Source organism: Bombina bombina, chromosome 6 (genome assembly GCF_027579735.1).
Source record: "Bombina bombina isolate aBomBom1 chromosome 6, aBomBom1.pri, whole genome shotgun sequence".
NCBI lineage: Eukaryota > Metazoa > Chordata > Amphibia > Anura > Bombinatoridae > Bombina > Bombina bombina.
The window spans coordinates 537167172-537184383 of NC_069504.1; positions in this window are offsets into that span (position 1 = coordinate 537167172).

Consider the following 17212-nt stretch of genomic DNA (forward strand, 5'->3'; position numbering starts at 1 on the left):
CGCTGGGGAATGGAGTCTGGGCTCCCAAAGTCAGGCTCTGCAAAGGACTCCCATAACAAGCCAGGACCATCAAACTCCTCTCCCTCTGGTTTGTCATGCTCGGCTGTCCAGGGTATATAATGTGCCATATACCACCAGAGCGCCTGGTAGGCATGTCAGTTTGCTGGGACAATCCATCTGGATTCCCGTTATGAGAGAGAATTCCTGTCCATACAAACAAGGGTTCAAATTCCTCAGTGCCCAGACCAGGGCCAAACAGTCCTTCAAAATCCCATCAGCTTCTTTACGAGTTTTCTGTACCTGCTCTTTATAGGTATCCACAATCCCTTCATACTGACATAGGGTGCCCTTGAGTTGCTGCACCTCACTATGAGCCAGCGTCAGCTTCTCCTCAAGTGTCGCTAAGTTTGTCTTTAAGGTTTCATGTCCCACTCTCAAGCTGGTGTTTTCTGCAGTCTGTCGGTGCAGCTTGTCTAGCAGAGATTCACGTTCTAAACGTGCTTTTTCCTCTGCGCTCCTCTTCTCCTTCATCAGCGCATTGTAACGGGACCTCCACATATCAATAGCGGATAGAGATTTACTGAGCTCATCGTCCTGGGGCTTAGCAGCAGGTGGGTCAGTCTCTGCTGCATGGATCTGGGCACGGGTAGTCACAGAGTTAACATCAGCGGGACCCATAGGAGCGTAGGCAGAAACAAGGGGGGCCAAGTCATTTCCAAGAAGAACATCAGCAGGTAAGTCCTTCTTGACCCCCACATTCACAGGTCTAGCGCCCACTCCCCAATCCAAATGTACCCTGGCAACAGGTAGGCTGAACACATCGCCCCCTGCTACCCTCACAGCCACAGTGTCTCCAGTGTACTGTTTCTCAGACACCAAGTTCTTTTGAAGCAAGGTCATGGTAGCACCAGTATCCCGTAGACCACTGACCTTCTTCCCATTCACTTTAACCAGTTGCCGGTTATTCCGGTGGGCAGCTTGCACAAGGTCTGCCTCATGTAGGATGCTCCAGCATTCTTGCGCCTCTACGTAGCGGGCCGCAGGCTGAGGATTACGTGGGATTCCGCCGGCGGGTCTTCTCCAGGACTGCGCTTGGTTCGCTGCGTTTAGGGGACACTCTGGTCTTTTGTGCCCTAGTTGCTTACATCTAAAGCACCGAATAGGTTGTGAGTAGCACCGCAAATTGAACAGGGCTCTCTGAGGGTAGTTCGTGGCCGGAGGCCGTGTGGTATAGCGGTGCGCCGGGGTTTGGTAACTGGCAGCTGCTGGGGTGACTGGGGGTCTGTACTCCACTCTAGCAGGGGGCTTAGTGGTAGCAGTGTCCAGTTTGCAGGCATCCGTATATTCATCTGCCAAGCGAGCCGCTTCCTGCAGGGTGGAGGGTTTACGGTCCCGAACCCACTCTCGAACTCCTGCGGGTAACTTGTCGAAGCAATGTTCCAACAGGAATAGCTGCAGCACCTCTTCCCCAGATATGGCTTGGCACCCCGCTATCCAGTGAGCTGCTGTGCGGTGCACCTTACATGCCCACTCAAGGTAGGAATCTCCAGCTAATTTAACAGTGTCTCTGAACCGCCTCCGGTATGCCTCCGGTGTAACCGCATACCTGGAGAGCAGAGCCTCTTTTACAGTATTATAATCCCTGACTTCCTCATCTGGAATTGCCCGAAAAGCCTCTCTGGCCCGGCCGGATAGTTTTCCAGATAATATCGTGACCCAGTCCTCTGCGGGTACCTTGTGTAGTGCACATTGCCTCTCAAAATCCGCAAGGTACCCATCAATCTCTCCTTCTGTTTCCAGGAAGTTTTTAAAAGCTGCAAAATTTACTTTTCTCTTTTCCATCTTAGTCAGTATTGTAATAATCCCCCTCTTCCTGAGGTTACTGGCTTGTGTAGTTGCTCTTCTGGGCGATAAGGTTCATCCCACCGCTGCCACCAATGTTACGGTACCAACTGTGTACCAAGGGTTAATACCAGATGAACAATGTCCTGCATAGGGAATCAGCAATTCACAACCCAGCCAGTTTCAGGTTTAAAACAGAATGTCTCCTTTATTTGAAGGCAGCACACAGATTTATACACCCTGGCTTCAGGTTACAAAGGGCATTGGTTTAACAGTAAAGCAGACATATGAACAATGCATCAAACCTCTAACAATTGTCTATTGACAGGTAAAACAGATTAACATATTAAGTTAATTAACTAGGGAAGAACGTTTACTCAGACAATCTGATGTTGGGCAGTCTAGTTAACATAATCACACAAGGACACAATCAGTTTACCCAGACAGACTCCTGAGACACAATCAGATCTGAAACATACATAGAATACATCTTATTACTGAATATAGGAACAGTTCTTATTAGCTATAAAGTCTTTTATGCCCACTTGGCTTATAGAGTCACAATTGCTCCCACAAGGGGCACTCACACCCTGTACCCATCCTGTATTTATGGATACAGGGTGACATAGACATAAGACAGAGTTATGAAAGTACATGGGGTGTCCAGCATATAACATTCCATATTTCCATGCAGTCTCTGGGTATCCTTAAGCCCATGTACCTCCAGCCCAAAGAATGTTCCATAACAGGCCCTCCAATGTACAATGGCGAGATTGGTTTTGTTGGTTTTGTCACAATATATATATATATAAATAAAAAAAATATATATATATATATATATATATATATATATATAGTATTTTCAAAATAGGACTGCACTCGCTGGATTTAAGCATAAAACTCACTAATGAGTTCAAATCACTCTGATAATACTGACAGGGCTTGAAGCTGTATAAACGCACCGCGGTTACCATGACTACAAGCAGTAGCGCAAGCCGGGTGACGTCAGCCGCATATGCTAATTAGCCATGCGGTTTGAGGAATTACACCACAGACGCCGGAGTTCACTGCACAGCGTCTCTGAGACACATAACTTGGCACTTGACAGCAACACATCTTTTTGGCAGATCACTAGTCAGACTGGGGATACTGGCATTTTTACATAAGGTATGTTCCTATACGGAGGTGTCTGCTATGAGTATCAGCAATAATCTAGATCTGTTATGACCTGACAAACATGATGCGTTTACAAAAGCAGTGGCAGAGATTTACTAGGATTCTCCAATTCTGGGTAACGCTTATTTAAACAATATGTGATATGATGACTGTGTAATAACCTCAATTATGGACACATACAGACTCATACAAGTAACCAACTGGTTATAAATTAGGGATAGATTATTGTGACTCAATTGTTCCATGCTTAATGTGACTTTATAACATGAATCACGTGCTGAATTATTGTTAACACAATGTAACCTGATACTGCAAATGTTGGTCTATATGGATATACATTGCTATAATGATATGTTTATATTTCTGCTCTATATATTTTATTAGCTTAGTAGTATGGCAATATTGTTTGGTTGAGGGGGTCATCACCATGACAACCATGTTTTTGGCGCAATTCACACAGGTATTGTTAGATGGGTGGGGCTTATTGTATATATAAGGCACTATGTTCACTTGCATGTTTGTACTGGTCTGAGGAAGGAGTCTGTGGACTCCGAAACGTTACCACAATAAAATAAGTTTTATGCTTAAATCCAGCGAGTGCAGTCCTATTTTGAAAATACTGTGAATATTACTGACCTGGCACCCTGGTTGATGACTGGAGGAGATTGAGAGTGCAGATACACATGGAGAATATATATATATATATATATATATATATATAAAACTTTTTACGTGCGCTAACCTGGCTGGATTAAAAGTTTACTTTTAGCCCAGTTAGCAAGTGAGCAAAAGTGAAGGTTGTTTTCTGGCCCTAAAAGTTTTAAAAACATCATTGTTTAAACAAGCCCAGGACACCCATCATACCTATATATAAACAGCATTCATATTGTTTAACACTTATCATAAACACCACTCTATCCAATTGCAAAACAAATTCACAAACTCCATTAACCCATTAACCATTTGTTATTTTAGTAATCAACAGCCATTATTTGCAGTTTTGAGTGTCATTGTGGGAAAATGGAGATCAAATCCTGTGATAGTTACTCCCTTGTATTTGACTCAGAAACATTGTGACCACTTGAAGAAAAAAAAATGTCTGTTCCCGTTTTTCCAACACTGGAAAAAGTACAGAAAGATTAGAATTAATGCCATGTTTGATATGTTAAAAGTGTTTTCAATTTTATAACTTTTACTAACCAGCAAGTGTTTGTTTAACAGATTGAGTATTTGTGAATGTCTGTTCCCGTTTTTCCAACATTGGAAAAAATACAGAAAGATTAGAATTAATGTCATGTTTGATATGGTAAAAGTGTTATCAATTTTATAACTTTTACTAACCAGCAAGTGTTTGTTTAACAGATTATTGAGTATTTGTGAATGTCTTCTGTAAACAAAAAAAGCTAAAAAAACCCAGCAGTGTTTCTATCAATCAGAATAAAACATGCACTAAAATGTAATTAAAATATAAAAATAAGCACAAATATTCAGCATTGTGCTTTTTTTATTATTTGAAGTGTTTGTGCACCTGATCCTATATTATAAAAGGCCAGGTATGTTTGTCCGATGCAGTCATGCGTAGTAGAGACTGCAGCGTGAGACAAACATACCTGGCTGTAAGGAAGGATCAGTCAGTGACTGCGCACGAGACTGCGCGAGACTTCAAAAGGCCGTGAAGATCAGACAGCAGAGAGAGAGAGGCGGGGCGGGAGCGGGGATATGGGTGGAAGTTGGCAGGGGGAGCGGATAGGGGGTGATGCAGGAGTGGTTGTGGGAGGGGGACGGGACAGGAGCGGGCGGGTGGGGGTGGGAGATGGTGGGACTGCTGCACTGCAGAAAAAAAATGATGAGAGCGGCAGGAAAGGAGAGAGGGAGAGGGCATCCAAGTGAATGGGGATTTTGGCCCATGTACACGGGCTTCAGGACTAGTATATTTATATTTAAACACTGACTTAACCTTATTAAATTTATGATCACCGCTGTGGTGAAAATGTATATCTGAATTTCATACACTGGGCCTGAGTTTGATCTCAGTTTACCTCAATCACTTGTTTGAAGTTCCAGAGTTTTACTTTAGTTGTGAAGGTCAACATAAGAAAATATTAGGTTGTATCCATAATCATTAGGCCTCATTATTCATATCATGTATTAGCAGCCAAACATCCTATATAATAATTGGCCAAGTATGTTTGTCAGATGCAGTCATGCGCAGTAGAGACTGCACGTGACAAACATACCTGGCCTTGATCAGTGTCGGCTTGGAGCGAGGCCAGTAACAGCTGTGAGAAGCGGCCGCGCTCCCATGTGACAGCGGGCGTGCACGAGGTACAGCGAGGCCAGTAACAGCTGTGAGAAGCGGCCGCGCGCTACATGGGAGGAGAGTGACAGCGAGCGTGCGCGAGGTACACAGCATACAAGCTGAACAGCTGTGAGGTCTGGGGAGCGTGAGGCAAGCTGTCACTCACCTCACCTCCCATGTAGTGCCGCGATGGGGGCGTGGCCGGGCGGGTGTCACCGCAATGGGTGTGGCCGTGCGGGTGTCGCCGCAATTGGGCGTGGCCGTGCGGGTGTCGTCGTGAGGGGGCGTGGCCGGGCGGGGTGCCACGATGGGGGCGTGGCAAGAGAGGGAGCAAGAGAGGGGGGAGAAGGGCCAAAGAAGGGGGGAGAGAGCCAAATATATGGGGGAGAGAGCCAAATAGAGGGGGGAGAGAACAAAAGAGGGGGCAGAGAGAGCCAAATAGAGGGGGGAGAGAACAAAAGATGGGGCAGAGAGAGCCAAAGAGGGGGGAGAGAGACAAATAGAGGGGGGGAGAGCCAAAGAGGGGGGAAGAGAGCCAAAGAGGGGCGAGAGAGAGCCAAACAGGGGGCAGAGAGAGCCAATGAGGGGGCAGAGAGAGCCAAAGAGTGGGGAGAGAGAGCCAAAGAAGGGGGAGAGAACAAAAGAGGGGGCAGAGAGAGCAAAAGAAAGGGGGGAGAGAGCCAAAGAGGGGAGAGAGAGAGCAAAAGAGGGGGAGAGAACAAAAGAGGGGGCAGAGAGAGCCAAAGAGGGGGGAGAGAGCCAAAGAGGGGGGAGAGAACAAAAGAGGGGGCAGAGAGAGCCAAAGAAGGGGGAAAGAGAGCCAAAGAGGGGGGAGAGAACAAAAGAGGGGGGAGAGAGAGCCAAAGAGGGGGGAGAGAGAGCCAAAGAGGGGGGAGAGAGCCAAAGAGGGGGGAGAGAACAAAAGAGGGGGCAGAGAGAGCCAAAGAGGGAAGAGAGAGAGCAAAAGAGGGTAGAGTGCCAAATAGAGGGGGGAGAGAACAAAAGAGGGGGCAGAGAGAGCCAAATAGAGGGGGGAGAGAACAAAAGATGGGACAGAGAGAGCCAAAGAGTGGTGAGAGAGAGCCAAAGAGGGGGGAGAGAGACAAATAGAGGGGGGAGAGAGACAAATAGAGGGGGGGGGGAGAGCCAAAGAGGGGGGAAGAGAGCCAAAGAGGGGGGAGAGAGAGCCAAACAGGGGGCAGAGGGAGCCAATGAGGGGGCAGAGAGAGCCAAAGAGTGGGGAGAGAGAGCCAAAGAGGGGGGAGAGAACAAAAGAGGGGGCAGAGAGAGCAAAAGAAAGGGGGGAGAGAGCCAAAGAGGGGAGAGAGAGAGCAAAAGAGGGGGAGAGAACAAAAGAGGGGGCAGAGAGAGCCAAAGAGTAGTGATGTCCTGAACTGTTCGCCCGCGAACGGTTCACAGCGAACATAGGTTGTTCGCGTTCGCGTTTGTGGGCGAACACATGGCGATGTTCGATCCGCCCCTATGTGTCATCATTGTGGAAACTTTGACCCTTTATGTCACAGCCGCCTGACACATTAGAGCCAATCAACATCAGACACTCCCTCACAGACACTCCCAGCTACTCGGAATCCGCCATTTTAGACTCATAACGACCTTGCTTTTTTAATGAGAGGACGTGTTGTGTTTTTGCTCCTGACATTAATAGGAAAAACATAGCTAGGCTAGTGTATTTACAGTCCAGAAGGACTCCACTCATCTCTGCTGCAAGCACAGCACCCCAAAAAGCCCTTTTTAGGGCTATATTTCGTGCCGTTTTTTTTTTTTTTTTCTTTTTTTATTAGCATTTGCCTGGCTTTCAGCTGTGTGTTTAAGGCTCACAGCAATATGCTGTGACTACTGCCACCACTGATATCTCCCTAACAACGTTAGTTTAAATTTAACTAACCCAAAAATATAATTATTTTTCTAGTGTAATTTTTTTTCATTTTCTATCAGGCCAGTGTCACACAGCATATACTCTGGGTCATTGCTCTGTGCCAGCCAGCAGCCAGCAGTGTTAATATCCGTTTATAACATTATTTTTAATTTAAAAAAAAAATACAAAAAAATATTTTTCTAGTGTAATCTAATTACATTTACTATCATGCCTGTGTCTGTCAGGCTCACTCAGCATTAATATACCTCTTTTTTTTCAGTCTTTTGGTTAATTGGTCTGTGCCAGGCAGCCACCCAGCACTCATATCTATTTTTCTTTCACCTTAATTTTAATATAAAAAAAAAAGTTTAAATTTGTTTGCTAGTGTAATCTAATATAATTTTCTATCCGGACTGTGTGTTTTGCTGACATAGAGAGCCTACTGTGTTTACTTGCTGCCCTCCCTAGTCTATGAGCCACGACTCATATGTGTTTAACCTTTTTTTTAATTTCCCCCCCAAAAAAATAAATTCAATCATTTTTCTAGTGTAATCTAATAGTATTTTCTATCAGGCGTGTGTGTATCCGACATACAGAGACTACTGTTTTTAATAGCTGCCCTTCCAAGGCTATCAGCCACGACTCATATGTATGTGCTTAACCTTTTTCTTAAAATTTCCAAAAAAAAGTCTTTAAATCATTATGCTAGTGTAATCTAATTGTATTTTCTATCAGGCCTGTGTCTAACTGTCTATCTGACTTACACAGCATACTGTTGTTATAATTGCTGCCCTACGTAGCAGCCAGCCAGTGCGACCACTCATAGAGTCATATGTGCATTGCACTTCTTAACATAATTTTAATATTAAAATCTAAAATTTTAAAATATTTTGCTAGTGTAATGTAACTTAATTTTCTATCAGTCCTGTGTTTTTGTCACTTACACAGCATACTGTGTTAAATTGCTGCCCTACCTACCATCCACGACTCATATCTGCCAGCCTGTCTGCCAGGCCCAAGTAGCCAATTAGTGGCACCAATCACAATTCTTGTAACAGTAATAAAAAAAAAAAAAAACATAATTTTTTGGACTGCAAATATTCAGTCTCCTAGGGCCATTGAATTTCATTTACCTCCTGCCTGCCACTGCCAGCCTTTTGTGCCAGGCCGTCTAGCCAACTATTTACACCAATCATAATTGTTGTCACAGTCAGACAGTATAGTTATTAATTTAAATAAAAAATATTTTTAGTGTTGATCTTAATCCTCAGTTTGCTCGTGCCTTTGAATTGCACTTTTCTACAGCCTTCCAAGCCTGTGTGCCAGGCCTACTTAAAAAATATTTACACCAATCATATTTGTTGTGACAGTATTCTAATAATTAAAAATTAAATTTTTTGGTAATAGTTGCTGTGATTTGAATCCTCAGTTTGCTGGTGCCATTGAATAGCACTTTCCTCCTGCCTTGCAGCCTGCTGTGAGCCAGGCCCACTTAGCCAATTGTTGTCAGCAATCATATTTCTGTTAACAGTATTTCAAAAATTGTCAATCATCACTGTTTAGACTGTCAGTAATCAGTCTCCTAGTTTCTTGAATTGCATCTCCCTCCTGCCTGCCATCCTTTTGTGCCAGGCCGTCTTGCCAACTATTTACACCAATCCAAATTTTTTGTCACAGTATAGTTACTAATTAAAATTAAAAAAATCTTTATTGTTGATGATCTTAACCCTCAGTTTGCTCGTGCCTTTGAATTGCACTTTTCTACAGCCTTCCAAGCCTGTGTGCCAGGCCTACTTAAAAAATATTTACACCAATCATATTTGTTGTGACAGTATTCTAATAATTAAAAATTAAAATTTTTGGTAATAGTTGCTGTGATTTGAATCGTCAGTTTGCTGGTGCCATTGAATAGCACTTTCCTCCTGCCTTGCAGCCTGCTGTGAGCCAGGCTCACCTAGCCAATTGTTGTCAGCAATCATATTTCTGTTAACAGTATTGCAAAAATTGTCAATCATCACTGTTTAGACTGTCAGTAATCAGTCTCCTAGTTTCCTTGAATTGCATCTCCCTCCGGCCTGCCATCCTTTTGTGCCAGGCCGTCTTGCCAACTATTTACACCAATCCAAATTTTTTGTCACAGTATAGTTACTAATTAAAATGAAAAAAATCTTTATTGTGGATGATCTTAATCCTCAGTTTGCTCGTGCTTTTGAATTTCACTTTTCTACAGCCTTCCAAGCCTGTGTGCCAGGCCTACTTAAAAAATATTTACACCAATCATATTTGTTGTGACAGTATTCTAATAATTAAAAATTAAAATTTTTGCTAATAGTTGCTGTGATTTGAATCGTCAGTTTGCTGGTGCCATTGAATAGCACTTTCCTCCTGCCTTGCAGCCTGCTGTGAGCCAGGCCCACCTAGCCAATTGTTGTCAGCAATCATATTTCTGTTAACAGTATTGCAAAAATTGTCAATCATCACTGTTTAGACTGTCAGTAATAAGTCTCCTAGTTTCTTGAATTGCATCTCCCTCCTGCCTGCCATCCTTTTGTGCCAGGCCGTCTTGCCAACTATTTACACCAATCCAAATTTTTTGTCACAGTATAGTTACTAATTAAAATTAAAAAAATCTTTATTGTTGATGATCTTAATCCTCAGTTTGCTCGTGCCTTTGAATTTCACTTTTCTACAGCCTTCCAAGCCTGTGTGCCAGGCCTACTTAAAAAATATTTACACCAATCATATTTGTTGTGACAGTATTCTAATAATTAAAAATTAAAATTTTTGGTAATAGTTGCTGTGATTTGAATCGTCAGTTTGCTGGTGCCATTGAATAGCACTTTCCTCCTGCCTTGCAGCCTGCTGTGAGCCAGGCCCACCTAGCCAATTGTTGTCAGCAATCATATTTCGTTAACAGTATTTAAAAAATTGTCAATCATCACTGTTTAGACTGTCAGTAATCAGTCTCCTAGTTTCCTTGAATTGCATCTCCCTCCTGCCTGCCATCCTTTTGTGCCAGGTCGTCTTGCCAACTATTTACACCAATCCAAATATTTTGTCACAGTATAGTTACTAATTACAATTTAAAAAATCTTTATTGTTGATGATCTTAACCCTCAGTTTGCTCGTGCCTTTGAATTGCACTTTTCTACAGCCTTCCAAGCCTGTGTGCCAGGCCTACTTAAAAAATATTTACACCAATCATATTTGTTGTGACAGTATTCTAATAATTAAAAATTAAAATTTTTGGTAATAGTTGCTGTGATTTGAATCGTCAGTTTGCTGGTGCCATTGAATAACACTTTCCTCCTGCCTTGCAGCCTGCTGTGAGCCAGGCCCACCTAGCCAATTGTTGTCAGCAATCATATTTCTGTTAACAGTATTGCAAAAATTGTCAATCATCACTGTTTAGACTGTCAGTAATCAGTCTCCTAGTGTCCTTGAATTGCATCTCCCTCCTGCCTGCCATCCTTTTGTACCAGGCCGTCTTGCCAACTATTTACACCAATCCTAATTTTTTGTCACAGTATAGTTACTAATTACAATTAAAAAAAATCTTTATTGTTGATGATCTTAATCCTCAGTTTGCTCGTGCCCTAGAATAGCACTTTTCTACAGCCTTCCAAGCCTGTGTGCCAGACCTACTTAAAAAATATTTACACCAATCATATTTGTTGTGACAATATTCTAATAATTAAAAATTAAAATTTTTGGTAATAGTTGCTGTGATTTGAGACCTCAGTTTGCTGGTGCCATTGAATAGCACTTTCCTCCTGCCTTGCAGCCTGCTGTGAGCCAGGCCCACCTAGCCAATTGTTGTCAGCAATCATATTTCTTTTAACAGTATTGCAAAAATTGTCAATCATCACTGTTTTGACTGTCATTAATCAGTCTCCTAGTGTCCTTGAATTGCATCTCCCTCCTGCCTGCCATCCTTTTGTGCCAGGCCGTCTTGCCAACTATTTACACCAATCCTAATTGTTGTCACAGTATAGTTACTAATTAAAATAAAAAAAATCTTGATTGTTGATCTTAATCCTCATTTTGCTTGTGCCATTGAATTGCACTTTTCTACTGCCTGCCAGCCTGTGTGCCAGGCCCAACTATCCAATTAGTGCTAGCAATCATATTTCTTTTAACAGTATTGCAAAATTTGTCAATCAACACTGTTTTGACTGTCAATCTGCAGTCTACTAGTGCCCTTGAATTGCATTTTCCTCCTGCCTGCCTGCCTGTGTGCCAGTCCCAACTAGCCAATTAGTGCCACCACTCATATTTATTGTAACAGGATTGAAATTTTTGTTAATCATAACTGTTTTGACTGTGATTCTTCAGTCTCCTAGTGCCATTGAATTGCAGTTTCCTTTCTCCCAGCGTGTGTGCCAGACAGGCTCATTTGCCAAATAGTGCCAAACAATCATATTTGTTGCCACAGTACTAGTAATATTTCAAAAAATTAACAATTTGTGATTTTTAAAACATCTGTCTTTTTTGTTGTTGTCAGTCTCACAGCGTATACTGTGCCCACTTTCACAGTGCCACCACTCAATTGGTGTAATAGTATTGTTAGTGTCCATTTAAAAAAAAAATGACAGGCAGAGGCAGGCCACCCCGCAGGTTCCGTGGTCGTGGTCGTGGTGCTGTGATTCCTTTAGACCCTACAAATATGCACATTGTTCAGACGCTGGGTGCCAGGGGGGATGCAAAAACTTCTGAGGAGGACCTAGTTGAATGGCTAACACAGGAAACCCAATCTTCTTCAGCTTCCGCTGCTAGTCCTCCTAACCTTGACGCACCATCTAAGTCCAGCTGTGCTTTGGGCAGGTCTCAAGTGACCAGTGCCACTCCGCCGCCTGTTGCCACCACCAACACTAGCACCACAGCCGCTTCACTTGATATGTCACAGGAGTTATTGACACATCATTTTGAAGAAATGAGTGATGCGCAACCATCATTGACAGAGGATGTAGATAATAGTGATCAGTCTCAGTCAGGCAGCATTACCGACATGGAGGTACGGTGTGATGATGATGATGATGTTGTACCCGCTGCTGCTTCCATTCTTGATGTTTCAGATACAAGTGAAGCGGTTGATGATGATGTGTCGGTGGATGTCACGTGGGTGCCTGCTAGAAGAGAAGAAGAAGAGGGGGAAAGTTCAGATGGGGAGACAGAGAGGAGGAGGAGACGATTTGGAAGCACGGGGAGGTCGTCTCAAGGAGCTAGTGGCACAGTCAGACAGCATGCATCGTCACCAGGGGTCAGCCAGACAGCCCGCCGACGACCATCAACGCATGCTGTTGCCACCACCAGAATGCCATCATCGCAGAGCTCAGCAGTGTGGCATTTTTTTTGTGTGTCTGCCTCTGACAACAGCGATGCCATTTGCAACCTGTGCCAAAATAAACTGAGTCGTGGGAAGTCCAACAGCCACCTAGGTACAACTGCTTTGCGAAGGCACATGGTCTCCCATCACAAAGGCCGATGGGAAGAACACATGAGTAGAAGCAGCACACAAAGTGAAAGCCGCCCTCCTCCTCCTGCTCCAGCATCTTCAGCCACGTCAACCAGTGCTGTCCTCCTTGCCCCCTCTCAACCATCCTCCTCTCAGTCTCTCTTACGTAGCAGTTCCTGGTCATCTGCCCACAGTCAGGTGTCTGTCAAGGACATGTTTGAGCGTAAGAAGCCAATTTCTCAAAGTCACCCCCTTGCCCGGCGTCTGACAGCTGGCTTGTCTGAACTCTTAGCCCGCCAGCTTTTACCATACAAGCTGGTGGAGTCCGATGCTTTCATAAAAATTTGTATCTATTGGGACACTGCAGTGGAAGGTACCTGGCAGAAATTTCTTTTCACAAAAGGCAATCCCAAACCTGTACTCTGTTGTGAGAAAGGAAGTTATGGCATGTCTGGCACACAGCGTTGGGGCAAGGGTCCATATGACCATGGATAGCTGTTCTGCAAAGCATGGTCAGGGCAGGTATATCACCTACACTGCACATTGGGTAAACCTGCTGACTTCTGACAAGCATGGAATGCATGGCTCTGCAGAAGAGTTGGTGACACAGCCACGACTTGCAGGCAGGCCTGCTGCTACCTCCTCTACTCCTCCTACTCCATCCTCTTCCATAACCTCTTCCTCGGCTGAGTCCTCTTCAACTTCTGCGTCTTGCTCCACATCTATGGCACCCCCCCAGCTCCCCAGGTACTATGCTACATCCCGGGTACGGCAGTGTCACCGGGGTTGACTTGCCTGAAAGCGGAGAGTCACACCGCACCAGCACTCCTGACCGCCCTGAACGCACAAGTGGATCAGTGGCTGACTCCGCACCAACTGGAGATTGGCAAGGTTGTTTCTGACAATGGAAGTAATTTGGTGGCGGCATTGAAATTGGGCAAGTTGACACATGTGCCGTGCATGGCACATGTGTGTAATCTGATTGTACAACGATTTTTCCATAAGTACCCAGGCTTACAGGACGTCCTGAAGCAGGCCAGGAAGGTGTGTGGCCATTTCAGGCGTTCCTACACGGCCATGGCGCACTTGTCTGATATCCAGCGTCGAAACAACCTGCCAGTGAGGCGCTTGATTTGCGACAGCCCGACACGGTGGAATTTAACACTCCTAATGTTTGACCGCCTGCTCCAACAAGAAAAAGCTGTTAATGAGTATTTGTATGACCGGGGTGCTAGGCCAGCCTCTGGGGAGCTGGGGATATTTTTGCCAAATTACTGGACGCTAATACGCAATGCCTGTAGGCTCATGCGTCCTTTTGAGGAGGTGACAAACCTTGTCAGTCGCACCGAAGGCACCATCAGCGACATCATACCATTTGTTTTCTTCCTGGAGCGTGCCCTGCGAAGAGTGCTGGATCAGGCAGTAGATGAGCGTGAAGAGGAAGCGGGAGAGTTGTGGTGTCCATCACCCCCGCAAACAGCCGAATCAGCATTGCTTGCTGGACCTGCGGCAACGCAGGAAGAGGATTGTGAGGAAGAGGAGTCAGAGGAGGAATGTGGCTTTGGGGAGGATGAGGAGGAGGAAGACCGAGCACAACAGTCATCCCAGGGTGCTCGTTGTTGTCACCTCTCTGGTACCCGTGGTGTTGTACGTGGCTGGGGGGAAGAAGATACCATCAGTGAGATCAGTGAGGAGGAGGAACGCGACATGATTAGCTCAGCATCCAACCTTGTTCAAATGGGTTCTTTCATGCTGTCGTGCCTGTTGAGGGACCCTCGTATAAAAAAGCTGAAGGAGAACGACCTGTACTAGGTGTCCACGCTCCTCGACCCCCGGTATAAGCATAAAGTGCCTGAAATGTTACCAAATTCCCGCAAGTCGGAAAGGATGGAGCATTTTCATAATAAATTTAAAACTATGCTTTACACAGCGTATAAGGGTGATGTCACAGCACCACAGGAATGTAACAGGGGAAGAGATTAAATTAATCCTCCTCCTCCAATGACCACGGCGGCAAGGACCGGGCGCTTTCCTGACGTCTTGTTGATGGAGGACATGCGTACCTTTTTAACTCCCATGCACCATCAGAGCCTTTCGGGATCCAGCCTTAGAGAAAGACTCAACCGACAGGTAGCAGACTACCTAGCTTTAACTGCGGATCTCGACACTCTCAGGAGCGATGGGCCCCTTGACTACTGGGTGTGCAGGCTGGACTTGTGGCCTGAGCTATCCCAATTTGCAATGGAACTTCTGGCCTGCCCCGCTTCAAGTGTCCTGTCCGAAAGGACTTTTAGTGCAGCAGGAGGTTTTGTCACTGAGAAGAGAAGTCGCCTAGGTCAAAAAAGCCTTGACTATCTCACTTTTATAAAAATGAATGAGGGCTGGATCCCGAAGGGACTGACATTGGGCGATACCTTTGAATACAAAACTACTGATGATGATATGAGCTGGCTTGGGCTACAACTGGTACACAGGCTGGCATTTTTTTTTTGGTTATAAAGATGGAGGACTTGCTTGACTTATCCGCCAACAACTAGTGTTGAAGCCACAAGCTTTTAGGGCACTTTATAAATGTTTTACAAACATCGATTTTTCTGGCCGCTGCTACAGCAGTTGCTACAACAATACCCCAATTTTTCAGTCATTAGTACATTCCTAATTTTTCTGACCTCTGCTGCATCTCTGTGGGTACAAAACTCAAATAAAAAAAATAAGGCACATAACACTAGTGATTAAACTGTTACAAATTGTACAACTTTACACACCACTCATATCCGGTGGACCATTCAATTGAACGCAAAATGCAACAAATTTGAAAGAGTAGGACCGACCAAGCATCTTTATCCGTCTCTTGGTTGCTCTAAATTATCTCCGGGTTCCATCTATGCCATACCTGTACTCTATTGTGCAAAAGGGTGGCATATGTTGTGTTTCATGCTGTTGTGCCTGTTGCGGGTCGTGCCCATGATATAAAAAGGCTGAAGGAGAACGACCTGTAGTAATGGGTGCCCCATCCAGTTTTTAGAAAAATGTTCCTGGTTCCTCTCAATTATCTTTGGGTTTCTAAAATGGATGCCATACCTGTACTCGCTTGTGCAAAAGGATGGCATATGTGGTGGTGTTTCCTGCAGTTGTTTCTGTTGAGGGTGCTGGACCCTCTTATAAAAAATCTGAAGGAGAAAGACCTGGAGTGGGAGTCCAAGCATGGTTTTTGGCGCTATTTCACTTTTACAAACAATTATCTGTGGGTTTCACAAATCAATGCTGTACCAGTACTCTATTGTTCCAAAGTATGCCATATGTTCTCTTTCCTGCTGGTATTTTGTTTGAGGGTCCTGGACACTCTTATAAAAAGGCCTAAGGTGAAAGAGGTGTACTGGGTGTCCACTCATTTTTATTTTCTATTTCTCATTTGACCAAAATTATCTCTGGTTTTGTAAAATCAATGCCGTACCTGTACTCTATTGTTCAAAAGGATGCCATACGTCCTCTTTCCTGCTGGTGTTTTTTTTGAGTGTCCAGGACCCTCTTATAAAAAGGCCTAAGGAGAAAGAGGTGTACTGAGTGTCCATCGAATCATTTTTTCTTATTCAAATTTCCATTTGCAAAAAATTATCTATGGGTTTCTAAAATAAATGCCTTTCCTGTACTCTATTGTTCAAAAGTATGCCATATGTCCTCTTTCCTGCTGGTGTTTTTTTTGAGGGTCCAGGACCCTCTTATAAAAATGCCTAAGGAGAAAGAGGTGTACTGGCTGTCCATCGAATCTTTTTTTTTATTCAAATTTCCATTTAAAAAAAAAATTCTATGGGTTTCTAAAATCAATGCCTTTCCTGTACTCTATTGTTCAAAAGTATGCCATATGTCCTCTTTCCTGCTGGTTTTTTGTTTGAGGGTCCTGGACAGGGCTGTCTTTAATATTGACTGGACCCCGGGCAAACATTTTCTTGGGCCCCCCCTCCCATGCAATTTCACTCTCCACCCCAACATCCCAAAAAACAACTAAATCAATTTATTTTTATTTATTTTTTAAAATTATTAGCCCAGCAGTGGATCATCCACTGCTGGGCTAATCATTAAAAAAAAATTGCAATATGTCAAACTGGACCTAAGCAGTACTAATAAGTAAATAAATATATAAATTCCTCCACTTTGGATTTATTTAATATGCTTTTGAATGTGATTCTGGTGTGGGGTTAGCTGGTTAAAGAGATTTAGAGCAGCCAACAGGAGCAAAGCAAGGTAAAGACTGAGGCGGACGCATAGAGGTGCAGACAGATATAAGTTTACTGACTGGAACAGTAGAACTACTATGGGAAGCTGTAAAATCTGAAACAGAGAGAAATAAAAACTATAAAAATAAACCTTACCTTAATGTGTGAAGTATCAGCATGACACTATACATCAGCCACAGCAGCACATGTCACTACTTTGCTAGGAACAAGTTCCCTCTCATCCTGCACTAGACAATGCTGCATGGGGGAGGGGCATGTGTACACTCACTTATTCTTCCCACTGACACCTTTCTACAAAGCACTGTTTTCCTAACAAACTTCAGTTAGTT